Source organism: Oryx dammah, unplaced genomic scaffold (genome assembly GCF_014754425.2).
Source record: "Oryx dammah isolate SB20612 unplaced genomic scaffold, SCBI_Odam_1.1 HiC_scaffold_5, whole genome shotgun sequence".
In the NCBI taxonomy this organism is placed as follows: Eukaryota; Metazoa; Chordata; class Mammalia; order Artiodactyla; family Bovidae; genus Oryx; species Oryx dammah.
Window position 1 is genome coordinate 57031824 of NW_024070189.1, and position 14004 is coordinate 57045827.

Here is a 14004-nt window from a genome sequence, read left to right on the forward strand (position 1 = left end):
ACTACTTTTGTTGTTGTTGTTAAAGTAACCATCCTAACGGGTGTGAGCTGGTATTTCACTGCGAGTTTGATTTGCATTTCCCTACTGGTTAGTGATGCTGATCATCTTTCATGTGCTTATTGGCTATTTGTAAATCTTCCTTGGAGAAATGTGCATCTAAGACCTTTGCTCACTTTTTAATTTGAGCTGTTTGTATTGATGTTGAGTATCGCAAGACCTCTTACATGAGTTTATTCCTTTCTTCCCACAATGCTCCCAGAGCCTCCTCTTAATGCCACAAGGCACCTCAGACTGATAAATGAAATCTGCAACAGTAGCTAGAAACATGAAATAAACAAATGCAGAAAGGAGGGAAAGGAAGGCCAGCTAAGAAGATAAACAAACTAGCTCTAATTCTCTCCAGCCAGTCCTTACTAAACTAACCACAAAATGTCAGCACCTCAGATTCAAACGTGAAGTGATTTATATAAATTTCACCTTTGAACTTGACAAGAGGAATGAGTCTTTGTACATTAGGAGCACCCTCCCTGCTCTCCCCACAATGGAAGAGCAGCAGCAAGCACCAGAAAACAGGAGAAAAAGAGTGAGGGGCCTGGAAAGATGTTAGGTCCTGTACAAGCAGCTTTCAGGGTGCAGAAACATCTGGGGGAAGAAACAGAAAGAGTGATTGCTCCCCCATCACGTTCTCCAGAGGCGGAATCTTAGAACACAGCATAGGAAGTTATGTTAATAAGGCAAGTGAAGCCATGATGAAAAGTTGTATAGGGAAGACAAGTGAGAATAAAATCAGGAGATCCCCTAAAATGACAGCGATCCACAAGACAGTTTTTAAGCATACTTGCTCTTCTGATAGTAACCCCAGCCTGCCCAGGTTCCTTCCTCTAGAATTTGAATAAGACTATAACTCTACACCAGGAATCACACTAAATGCAGGCTCCCAGGCACCGTATTCAGAGATGCATCCTTTGTGGGTCCAGGTGGGGCCTGAGGATCTGTATTTTAGCTCTGCTGCCCACGATGAAACCTCAATGAGTAATGAAGATAATATGAGAATCACAAGCCAAAGGTACAGAGAGAGAATAGGATTTTGCTTGCACGCTTGTCAAGAACACATCTGTTTATAATTGTAATAATAATGACTCTTGAGCCAGGCCCTCTGCTAAGTACTGTACTTGATTTAAACATATATTTACATAAGTAAACATGAACAAAAGAAAAACTGAGGCTGTATTTACAGATGATTACAAGTCAGTCAAGCAATGTAGCCTTGTGTTTTAGCATGAGTTCTAGATAGCCTCAGGTTCAAGTCCTGGCTGTATCATTCATTAACTGTATGACCTTAGGAAGGAAGATCTCCAGGTCTTAGTGGGTACATCTGAGAAATAAGGCAGCATGTACATCACAGGACTGTTCATCCAATTAAAGAAAATGATATGTACAAAGCTCTTAGCACAGTCCTCAGTATGTGGTAAAACCAGTTTATGAGTATTTTTAATGGTTGCTATTATCATTGTTGCTACCTGAGTAGAGTTTGAGTCCCCTATACTAAAGGAGGGCAAGGGTTGAGTCTATAGCCAGTTCTGACTTCACACATTCCCACCAAGATGCAAAGGAATACAGGGGACACTGCCAGGCCAGTGTTGTCACCAAGGTGTACCCACAGCTGGAAACAACCTATCACCAGTTATTCATGCCGGATAACTCCCCCTGCACAGAGAGTGCATCCTAGAAACTGCAGAGTTCCATAAGGTAGAGGTGAGGTCACTTTAAGAATGAAAGGAAAAAAAAAAAAAAAACAATGAAAGGAAGTAGAAGAGAGCACAGTACTGAGCAAATATTCAACCATTATTAGACATTGTTATTATCTCTAATTTATCAGATATCTGCTATGGTGTCTCTAAAAAACACATGACCTCATTAATAGTAATTCGCATTGAGCACCTACACCAAGAGCCATCTCTTGGGTCTGCATGCCAAATACCTTCACCTTTTCCTGATGAGAGGGTCTCACTTTTCTCTGGGGAACTTCCTCCCTCCATCCTAGTAGGTAGACCATCCTGTGGCTCTAGTAGGGCTGCCCATCACAGTGCTCTATTCCAGCTTCTGACAGTCATTACTAAATCATTCCAGGGCTTCCCTGGTGGCTCAGTGGTAAAGACTCCATCTTTCAATGCAGGAGACACAGATTCAATCCCTGATCCAGGAAGATCCCACATGCCGAGGAGCAACTAAGCCTGTGCACCATAATTACCAAGCGGGCGCTCTAGAGCCTGGGAGCCGCAACTACTGAGCCCACGTGCTGCAACTGCCAAAGCCCGTGCACCCTAGAGCCTGTGCTCCACAACATGAGAGCCCACCACAATGAGAAGCCCGTGCACAGCTGAGAGTAGCCCCTGCTCGCTCCAAGTCAAGTCCACGCAGCAATGAAGATCCAGCACAGCCAAAAATAAAAAAAATATTATTAAAAAAAAATAGTTCCTGACTAACCAGCCAGAGGTCACCAAGCAGCGAGGTGGGGCATCCAGAGGACCTCAGGAAGGACTGCAGCTCTTCTGTGTGAGTTTTGGGTTCCAGCTCAAGGATTCCAAGGAGAGTCGAGGAGAAGTGAGAATCAGTTCTGGATTGGTTGCTGTTTTGGTCTCAGGATTAAGAAAAGCAGAGGTTAACTAGGGATGGAGTGCTGTCATGAGGTGAGGGCTCGGAGCAGTTAGTTATTCTCAGTAAGAGATGAGAATAACAAAGCAGGCCTTTGCTTTTGCCTTTTGTCAGAAGTCAGAAAGCAGCAGTCATCCCAAGAGAGGTCCTTGTGGCATGTCACAGCTGCTGCCTGACTGTGGGAGAAACACAAAGCTGTGGCTTTGCAGCTGACTTTATCTTCTCTGTCCTCCCAGCCAACTTTTTTACTTTGCAGTCCAAGCTTATCTTTCACCGTCAGCCCCAGCTGTGACTTTGTACAAAGACACCCGTCCTCAAAACATTTGACTGTCATTTGCTAGAAAATTGAGAATTCAATACTCTGATGACTATAATGTGAAGGAACCCCCTGGTTGCAAAGTTCAAGCTGCTGTGATAAGGTAGAACTCTGCCACACCAACAAGGGTTGCAGCTGGATCGTCCAAGGCAGAGCCTCAGGGGAGGCCCTGCTACAAGCTGCTGGTGCCGAGATGCCCATCACTGCCTGGCCTCTCCCAGCCCCCCAGAGGACTGACTGTTTAAGCTATTATTTCCATTCTAGGAACTATCCCAGTCTTTTTCCAGTAATCTTTATTATACCAAGCCACTGAGTTACTGTTTCTTGCCACCCTAGAACCCTAAGTGGCCTGTCTCTGTAAGCCCTGTGTTGGCTGCTGGGGATAGAGAGGGATGTGCTCACTGACTTCTTGTGACTAAAGAGAGTGATTATTCTCATGACAAAAAAAGATTCTTCCCTTTGCAAAATAATTCACTTCTGGGTCCTCCCATTCCTAATTCTGTAAACTTCACGATGGCTTACTCTATCCCCAGTGCCTGGCCCACAAGAAGCCCTCAGTGGATTCATTGAATGAATGATGGATGATGTGATCATCTCTATTTCTAAAGATAAGGAAAAAGAAGCTTATAACTCATTTGGTGGTGGTTTAATCGCTAAGTCGTGTCCGACTCTTGTGACCCCATGGACTGTAGCCCGCCAGGCTCTGTCCATGGGATTTTCCAGGCAAGAATATTGGAGTAGATTGCCATTTCCTTCTCCAGGGGATCTTCCCGACCCAGGAATCAAACCTGGGTCTCCTGCACTGCGGGCAGATTCTTTACCAACTGAGCTATGAGGGAAGTAGATGCTATCAATAAGTGGTAGAGCAGAGATTCAAAACCAGATCAGCTTGTGTCTTCCCTCCACCACACCACACTATGTTTCCCTTATCCACCCAAAAATGGAGCTCTCCTCTTCTTAGATAGGAGAAATTCCAAGATACCAAGGAAATATTCTAATTTCAAAACATCACACCATGATTTGGCAGATCCTCTAAGAGCTAAGCAGGATTACCATATGACCCGGCAATCCACTCCTAGGTATATACCCAAAGACCTGACAACACCTACCCAATGAGCACAAGTACACACATGTTCATGGCTGCACTATAGCCACAAGAAGGAAACAGCCCAAATATCCATCAATGAATGGATGGGTAAACAAACTGGCAGATGCATACAGTGGAATCTGTTATTCAGCCATAAAGAGAAATGAAGCACTGACAACGTGAATAAACCTTGAACATATATGCTACAGGAAAGACACCACACACCAAAGGTCACATACTGTATGCTTTGATTTATATGAAATAGCCAGAATGCTATTTTGGCTAATTCACAGAGATAGAACACAAGAGTTGGGGATTTTCAGCATTGAGGGGAGGAGGAAATGGAGAAAAACTGTTTCATGGGTAGGGAGTTTCCTTTCGAGGGGATAAAAATGTTTTGGAACTAAATAGAGGTGATGATTACATAACAAGATGAGTGTTCTAAATGCCACTGAATTGTTCACTTCAACACGGTTAATTTTGTTATGTGAATTTTGCCTCAATTAAAAAAAAAGCATATTCCAGGAGCTCTGAGGGCACTCAGGAACACCATACTTGCTCTCTAATACATTTTATGCTACAGAGATGTTTCTGCCAGGAAAGGAGCTATTCTCCTCAGAGCAGACTGACTCCCCAGCGAAGAGATCTCCAGCAATGAAATTCCAAATATGTTCTGGAGGACCCTTCCTGGTTTTTATCTCCATCAGCAGTGGAGAGAGCTCCCAGGAAGTGAGCCCGACACAGAATCATTAGAGCGGTCCCTGTTCCCTTTGGCTGCCTGGGTAATTTAGAGCATTTATTGTTAGCTCTGTTTTTCGGTCGTTTGCTACGTGGGATGACAATGTGCCCCTCCCAGCACCAGGCTATTTCCTGTGCTCTGTGATGTGGAGATTTGGAGCTGTGGGAGACATTCCACAGAGCTGGTTGGCCAACTTCAAATATCCACCCTGGTCCAGATGGGTCACTAGGCTCAAAAAACATCCTGTCCACACCCTAAGAATATCAAACCTGTGCCTCTTATCCATGCCTTAGGGCATACATTTGATTTTTTTTAAATAATGATTTCAAAAATAATTAAAAGTGTTTAATATATAAAAGAATATGCCATGAAAAGGAAGCCTCTTCTGCTCCCTGCCCTTCAGCCTCTCAGTTTTCCTCCTCCAAGATCATCATGACTGTTTCCTGTATACCCTTCCAGAGACAGGTTGCTCATACAGGAACATATATTTATTCCTCCTTCTATGATGCCCACGCATACTCTAGCACAAATGATACCATACAAGGAGTTGTTTTCTTTTTTGAATACCATAACATTTATTAAGGAAATTAAATTCTTATTTTTCCAAAAGACAAAAAAATTCTTCCCAGAATTACAACTACACGTCTGAATGGCTTCTCTGAGGAATCCTTGCAAATATTTAAGAAAGTGATACACTAATCATCACATCTTGTTTTCTTTTTAAAAATTAGCTATCATGATAGTATTCATATTAGTTCATGGAACTCGATCTCTTTTTAATGGCTGCAAAGTATTCCATCTAACAGGTATCCAAAGATTTATCCAGCCAGTTCACGACTGATTGATATTTAGGCTGTTTCCAGTACTTTCCTTTAAGAAGTAGGTTACAATGAATGCCTTTCTAGAAGGAAATGAGAATTCAACTTCCTTCTGTTGAGGTGTGGCTTCCTCCTGTTCCCTTAACACTTTGCTTATACAGTTGCCTATACAGACAGGACATGCTCATTACTTTGTCCTGTGTCCTGTACTGACTGTCAGGACACCCTGAATGTCTTGTATTCAGCTTTTTTCAGTAAATTACCAAAATACGTCAGAGCTATTTTTCCTCCACAGTAATTGGTGCTTGAATCACTTAAATGGCAACACCAGCTGAAAAACGTATCTCCACAAATAAAGATTCAGGCAACCTCTTATGATCTCCTGCAGGTTTAGTGGAGGGAAATAAAAGGAGTCACTGAGAATTAAATGTATTCATTTGCACATTCACGAAAGGAAAACACTGTTCTTTGGCCATAGTCCCATGCCGTGAACAGTAACCACCGTTAATAAGAAATAACCGATTTTTTCCCCTGAAAACCAGCCAATCAGCGACACCCTCACTTCAGTAACTATGCTTCTGCATGTGAGCAAATCCAGGCCGGCCCCAAGCCTCCAAAAGCCAGCCAATCAGTGACAGTGTCCACGCTCCTAGACGACAGCCAATCAGCAAGCGTCTCACTCCCAGGACCTTTCTGGAAAGCCAGCCAGCCAGCCAAAGGCAGCCTTGCTCCACGGATACATTAACACAGCTGAAAAGGCCTTACATCCTGAAATCTTTTCTCTTTTGAAAATCCTCCAGACCCCGCTCCTGGGCTTCCTAGACGCTTTCATAAAATCAGCTCCGGCTTTGCTGGGGGGACTTTGCCTTAAAATTGTAGTTCCCACTTTTAGGCAAACAGGAAGTTCACCTTAAAAAAAATCATCAGACGTTAAATTCAATGTAGGTTAGTTTGCAGTTTTGCAGCCCTTTTAACAGTTGGACCCAGCTGTTCATGGTGAGAGTTTGAACCTGTGAATGACAGATGTACTCTCTCACAGCTGTGAGATTATCAATCTCTGATTCTTGCAGTGGTTTTTATTACTTTTTTCAACCTTCCAGAAATATTTTTTTCCTTGAGGTGTAAGAGACATATAACATTAGTTTCAGGTGAACAACATAATATTTGCATCTATAAATATTGCAAAATGATCGCAAATCAACAACTGTCACCATATAGTTAGAAAAATTTCTTTGTGATGAGGACTTTTCAGATTTACTCTTAGCAACTTTCAAATATGCGATAAAGTTTAAAGTCATCAGGCTTTACATTAACTTCATGCACTGGAGAAGGAAATGGCAACCCACTCCAGTGTTCTTGCCTGGAGAATTCCAGGGATGGCGGAGACTGGTGGGGTGCCATCTGTGGGGTCGGGGTCGCACAGAGTCGGACAGGACTGAAGCGACTTAGCAGTAGCAGTAGCTATGACTTATTTACTTTATTGCCAGAAACTTGTACTTTTTGGCCCTTTTCACCCATTTCTCTTAATCCTTACTCCTTCACCTGTGGCAACCACCAATCTCTGCTCTGTGTCTGTAAGCCTGGTTTTTTGTTGTTTTAAATATGTGCCATAGGCTACTTGGTCTTTGTTTTATTTCAGTTAGCATAATGCCCTCAAGGCCCATCCATTTTGTTGCCAATGGCAAGATTTCATTCTTTTTATGACTGAATAGTGTTCCATTGTGTAATCTATGCTGCATCATCTTTTTTCATCCATTGATGGACACACAGGTTGTTTCTATATCTTGCCTATTGTAAGTAATGCTGCAGTGAACACAGGGTTGCATACATCTGTTCAAATTAGTGTTTTCATTTTCTTCAAATAAATACCTTGGAGTGGAATTGTGGGATCATATGGCAGTTCTGTTTTTTTATTTTTTGAGGAACTTCCATACTGATTTCCATAATGGTTGCACCAATTTACATTACCACAAACAGTGCATGAGGATTCCCTTTTCTCCGCATTCTTGAAACATTTGTTGTTTCCTACAATAATAGTCATTCTGACAGGTGTGAGATGATACCTAATTGTGGTTTTGATTTGCATTTCCTGATGATTTAGTGGTATTGAGTATCTTTTCATGTACCTATTGGCGATCTGTATATCTTATTTAGAAAAAAATCTATTCAGATCCTCTACCCATTTTTTAAATGGGGTTGTTTCAGGCTTTTTTGCTATTTAGTTGTATGAGTTCTTATATATTTTGAATATTAACACATCATCAGATATCTATTTTTGTGTATATGGTGGTGGTGGTGATGGTTTAGTTGCTAAGTCATGTCTGACCATTTGCAACCCCTTGGACTGTAACCTACCAAGCTCCTCTGTCCATAGGATTTCCCAGGCAAGAATACTGGAGTAGTTGCCAGTTTCCTTCTCCAGGGGGCCTTCCCAGCCCAGGGATCAAACTGGCATCTCTATATCTCCTGCACTGGCAGAAAGGTTCTTTACCACTAGCACCACCTGGGAAGCCCTCTTTTATGGCAGAGCCAAATGCAAAGAATCACAGTACAGAAATTATTTTTGTTTTGTACAATATTTTTCTAATGAGAAAAGCTTGTATATAAGGCAATTGCAAGTAGAATTGCCTTCCAGATGAGACTTCAAAAACAGTAGCAATTTTTTGTAGACAGTCTTACTGAGTTGAGTTAATCACACACACACACACACACACACACACAAACCAAAAGGACACAGGAAATTTTTGGAGGTGATGGATAAATCTGTTAATTGTGATGACTGTTCCCCAGGGAATGCATATGCCCATACATACTCATCAAATATATACATTAAATATATGTAGTTTTTGCATATATATTAAAAAGTTAATAATACAAGCCAAAACCACAATGACCTGGAAGCAATCTAAGTGCCTACTGATAGATGAATGGATAAAGAAGATGTGGTATATATGTATATATAATGGATATCATTCAGGCATAAGAAAAGAATGAAATCTTGCCATTGGTGACCATATGGATGGACCTGGAGGGCATTATGCTACTTCAGATGCAGAAAAACAAATACTATATGATTTCAATTATATGTAGAATTGGAATCTAAAAGCAAAACAAATGAACACACTTAACAAAACAAACAGAGTCCCAGACACAAAGAACAAACGGTGGTTGCCAGAGCTGAGAGAGGGGAGAGAAAGAGAGAGATGGGTGAGGAAGATTAAGAGGCATAAACTTCCAGCTACAAAATAAGAATCATGGATATGAATGTACAGTGTGAGAAATATAATCAATAATAATGTAATATCTTTATATGGTGACAGATGGTAACTAGAGTTATTGTGTAGCAATCATTTTGTAACATACAGAAGTATCAAATCACTATGTTGTGTACCAGGAGCTACCACAGTGTTGTAGGTCAATTGTACTTCAAAACCAAACAAACATGTGCACACTGCTATATATGAAACATAATCAACAAGGACCTACTGTATAGCACATGGAACTCTACTCAGTACTCTATAATTACCTGTATGGGAAAATAATCTGAAAAAGAATGAATATATGTATATGTATAACTGAACCACTATTCTCTACAACTGAAACTAACCCAACATTGTAAATCATACACCTGAAACTAACATAACATTGTAAATCAACTATAAAAAAGAAAAGTGAAGTTGCTCAGTCGTGTCCAACTCTTTGCAACCCCATGGACACCAGGCTCCTCCGTCCGTGGGATTTTCTAGGCAAGAGTACTGGAGTGGGTTGCCGTTTCCTTCTCCAGGGAACTTCCGGACCCAGGGATTGAACCCAGGTCTCCCACATTGTAAACAGACGCTTTCCGTCTGAGCCACCACTTGATCTTGGCCAAAAGGCCAGGATAAAATAAAGGGAAGGACTTCCCTGGTGGTCCAGTTGTTAAGACCCCATGCTTCTACTGTAGGGGGCATAAGTTCTATCGCAGGTCAAGGAACTAAGATACCCACAAGCCACACAGCCAAAACATGAATTAATATAATTTTAAAAACTTTAAAAAATCCAAACTATCTTCCCTCTTTTAAGAAAAAAATTATATGTGAGTGACAAGCAATTCCAAGATCATTGCTAATTTAGTAAACATAACATTTTTATCATGAAGCTGTGATTCACCAAAATACATATTTCTATTGACACAACAGAACAATTTTATCTTCAATGCTGGATATTTTAACTAAATTTATAATTGTGTTTACATTACACTAAGCATGATTTCTCCTTAGCGAAAGTTCAATGGCCAAGGACAAGTTAACTTGGTTGTGACCACTAAGGAAATCACGTTAAAATGTAAATAGGACTTCCCTGGTGGTGCAGTGGTTAAGAATCTGCCTGCCAATCCCACATGCTGCAGGGCAACCAAGCCCTGCTTCCTGCAACAGCTGAAGCCAGAGCACCTAGAGCCCATGCTCCACAAGAGAAGCTGATGCACCACAATGAAAGAGTAGCCCCTGGTTGCTGAAACTAGAGAAAGCCAGAGCACAGCAATGAAGACCCAGGACAGCCAAAAATAAATATGTAAAATTTTATAAATGTAAATGAAACATACATAGACTGTCACTTTGGGGAATTTTATAAGAAAATCCTGCAAAACAACAAGCTATTAAGAGCCGAATCACCAAAGAAATATAAAGAAAGAAAGAGGTCTCTAATTTAGATGCAATTTATTTCAGATAAACAAAAATATGCTTTTAGAGACACTTATCTGGTAGTACAAGAAGTAAGAATCCGCCTACCAATGTAGGGGACATGGGTTCGATCTCTCCACATGCCGAGAAAAAACTAAAGCCACAACTATGGAGCTCACGTGCTGCAACTGCTAAAGCCCATGCAGTTAGAGTCTGTGCTCTGCAATAAGAGAACCCACTAAGATGAGAAGCCCGTGCATCACAACTAGACTAGAAAATAGCCCCCACTCCCTGCTACTACAGAAAGCCCCACACAGCAACAATGACGGCACAGCCAAAAAGAAAAGCTTTTAGAATATCCCATGGAGGATTTTCTTTTATCTCAAAGTAGATATGCATAAGAAAGTAGAAATGATTCAAATTTAACTGGGTCTCCTGTTTATATTTCTTAAATCTGGCAACACTATTCCTCCAGCCTCTGTGGCTTCCTGTTTCTGATCATCCCTGTCTATAATGCCACCCTCTTCCTCTTCAGTGACCAAATCCTAACTGTCTTTCAAGGCCCATCTCAAAACTCTAGTAATAATAACAACGATCCCTTAGTGACAGCTAACTCCGTGCCAGGCACTGTTCTAAGTGCCTTACATGTATTAAATCATTTATTCCTCCCTGAGGTAAACTACTCTTGGCAATCATAGTACATACCATAAGGTAGGTGTTATTTTTCCTATTTTATGGATGAAGCAATTAAGCAGAAAGAAATTAAGTGACTTCCCAGAAGTTACAATCAGTAAGTGGTAGAGCTGGGAATCAAAGTCAAACAGTGGCTCTGGCCTGCATTTCTGGATATGCCCCAGGTCTCTCTGGCTTTGATCTATGTGGCTTTCTTGGGGCTCTAATATCTGAACCACACGATCATGCAGCTTATTATACTGTCATCCCCTTGTGAAGAAGCCTGAAATTACTAAACTTGTCCACATTTCTCCGCTTAAAAGGAATTCTGCAATAGCCAAGAGGTAGGAGCAACCCAGTGTACCTGGACAGATGAACAGATTAAAAGATAGGTATGTATATTTTTGTATATACACAACACACACAGACAATGGAATAATTTTCAACCTTTAAAAAGGACATTCTGACACATGCTACAATGTGGATGGAACTTGAGAATATATGCTAAGTGAAATAAGTCAGTTGCAAAAAGTCAAATGCCATATGATTCTTTGTATATGAGGGAACAAGAGTAAACGAATTGGTAGAGACAGAAAGTAGTGGCTGCATGGGCTCAGGGCAGGAGGAAATGGGGAGCTGTTGTCTAATGGGTATGCAGTTTCAGTTTTACAAGATGAAAGAGCTATAGAGACGAGTTGTAAAACATGAGTGTACTAATCATACTGAGCTGAACACTTAAAAATGATTAAGACGGTAAACTCTATGGTGTTTTTACCATAAATATATTTTTTTAAAACAGAGAAAAAGAAATTTTGCATTTGCCTTGTTAGTCACTCCCCTCTCACCTGCTCTCTAGGAAGCCAGTTTTTGGCAGTATCATATCTGGGTTTTTGGAATGAGAGAGAGAGGAAAAGAGAACAACTGGGAAGCCAAACTCTGGTATCTGCATCAAAAAAAACCCCAGCAATTTACTGTAAGGAAAAGGAGAATGGACGTTAAGTTCAAGGAAGGGTGAGGCAGTCACCTGCTTTGGCTGGTTATGTGTGATGGGGTGTTGGGGCAGATTTTTTTAGTTAGGAATTTAGAATGAGCAGTAGAAAAAGGTTTCCTGGTTAGCAGTAAAAGGAATGAGGCAAGGAGAATTTTAAAAGGTGCTCTGAATTCTGATTTGGATTGTCTTTGATATTACTCTAGAGACCTTAACAACAATTCTAATTACTTTTGGTCACCAGACTGTTTCTCTGAATATAACTCTGGTGCAAGAACAACAACAACAACAATAATAATATGGGATTAAACTATGTAAAATGCACAGTATTTGGTTTCTAATCCATAAAAGTGACAATTTTGTATGATTTAACCTAATAAGTGATATTTATGGAGCAGCTGCCACGTTCAGGCATAGTGCCAAGTGCTTTACATGTGACGGTCTATTTTAAACCTCAAGACAACCCTATGAAGGAGTTTCGCTACTTCACAGTTGAGGAAACTGAGGCACAGAGATTGAGAAAACGTCCCAGCTAATAAGTGGGTGATCTAGTATCTGAACCCACTGGGCTCCACAGCCAATGCTCTGAAACATGTGGGGCTTTGACTTTTATATGCAAGGTACTGAGCTAGGTGGTATGGGAAATGCAAATATCAGTGAATAAGTTGTGAGATCAGAAAGAAAGTGAGAAAGAGCTATAGGAAATGGAGATTAAGACATGGCCTCAAAAAAAAAAAAAAAAGACGTGGCCTCAGATAATGAGAAGACAGTGAATAACAGCAGGAGCCTTGGCAAGGGATTCACAAACACAGCAGAAGGCAGCACAATATGGGAAGGTGTGGTCTAAGGAATGGAGAGTCATTGGTGGGTCAGATGATGCACCCCCAGGCACAGGGGAGAGAAAACAGGGGTTGGATCTCTTGCTCAACATCTATCCCACTTATGGAATTTTCCTGAGTGTGCTAGATATCTACTGCAGCATAACAAATTACTTTATAATGCAGCAGTTTTTAACAACAAATGTTTATTTCCTCACAGCTTCTGTGCATCAGGAATTCAGGATTGACTTAGCTGAGTGATTCTGGTTCAGGCTCTCTCATGAGACTTCATTCAATATACTACTGATCAAAATGGTGCCCTTGTTACAAGTGATGAACCTATACATTATAATCACCCAAAGTCCAGTTTACATCAGAGTTCAATCTTGTACAAGGGTTTAGACAAAAGTACAGTGAAGGACATGTATCTATCACTACAGTGTTACATAGAATAGTTTCACTACCCTATAATCTCTGTATTCCACCCATTCATCCCAGCCTCCCTGTTGTTTCCATTGTTTCCTGTTAATTCCTGGAAAACATCTTTTTTATTGTCTCCATACTTCTGCCTTTTCCAGAAAGTCATATGGTTGGAATATTATAATATGCAAAAATCCTCAACAAAATTCTAGCAAACAGAATCCAACAACATAGTAAAAAGATCATACATCATGACCACATGGGCTTTATCCCAGGGATGCAAGGATTCTTCAGTATTTGCAAATCAATCAATGTGATACACCACATTAACAAACTGAAAGATAAAAACCATATGATTATCTCAATAGATGCAGAGAAAGCCTTTGACAAAATTCAACACCCTTTTATGATAAAAGCTTTCTAGAAAGCAGGTACAGAAGGAACATACCCCAACATAATAAAAGCCATATATGATAAACCCACAGCAAACTATCCATAATGGTGAAAAATTGAAAGGATTTCCCCTAAAGTCAGGAACAAGACAAGGGTGCCCACTCTCACTACTACTATTCAACATAGTTTTGGAAGTTTTAGCCACAGCAATCAGAAAAGAAAAAGAAATAAAAGGAATATTATAATACATAGTCTTTTCAATAACACACATTTTAAGTTTCCTCCAGGTCTCATGACTTGATAGCACATTTCTTTTTAGCCCTTATTGTAATTATTGTTTTCAGCCACTAAGTTTTGGGATAATCTGTTATGCAGCAATTGATACCTCAATATTCTTCCAGAGTATCCCATAACTAACCTCAGGGGAAAAAGGATAT